Source organism: Lepidochelys kempii, unplaced genomic scaffold (genome assembly GCF_965140285.1).
Source record: "Lepidochelys kempii isolate rLepKem1 unplaced genomic scaffold, rLepKem1.hap1 scaffold_134, whole genome shotgun sequence".
In the NCBI taxonomy this organism is placed as follows: Eukaryota; Metazoa; Chordata; order Testudines; family Cheloniidae; genus Lepidochelys; species Lepidochelys kempii.
Window position 1 is genome coordinate 18,916 of NW_027621915.1, and position 700 is coordinate 19,615.

The following is a 700-nucleotide window of genomic DNA, read 5'->3' on the forward strand; positions in this document are numbered from 1 at the left end:
TGGCCCTGGCCTGCTGGGATCCCTCAGGCACATGGTGACATTCACTCGTGTTCATCCACTCCCCACTTACAGGATTGTGACCAGTGGTGTCTCTCCCAAGCACCCCTGTCCCAATGCCACCCCAATGGGCTCCGGAGCTGTTGCCCCTCCATTCCCCACCCAGTTCTCTGGCTTCATACCCTCTCCCATGCTCCTGGTGTCACGCCCCACAATCTGATTGGCTGAGAATTCATTCCCAGTGCTTCCAGCCCAGGGTCCTTGTCCCTCCCTTCCCCCTAGCCAGCCTGGGACAGGGGCAGCAGCTACCCCTGCAGCCCCACCAGCCGGAGCAAAACGGAGAACACGAGAAGCAAAAGCGCGTGCGTCTCCTTTTCGGGTTGTGCCTCCAGCCCAAGAACCAAATGGATTATCCAGTGGTTCTCCAACTTTTGTCCTGGTGACCCCTTCCACACAGCAAGCCTCTGAGTGCAACCCCCCTCCCCCGCCGTTATACATTAAAACACACTTTAATATATTTAACACTGTTTTAATGGCTGGAGATGAAGCGGGGTTTGGAGGTGGAGGCTGACAGCTCGTGAACCCCACATAATAACCTCACGACCCCCAGTTTGAGAACCCCTGGACTACACTGAGCATGCACAGACAGAGAGCCAGAGGGTTGAAAGGCCGCTGGGATGGACAAGACTTGTGGGGCTCCGAG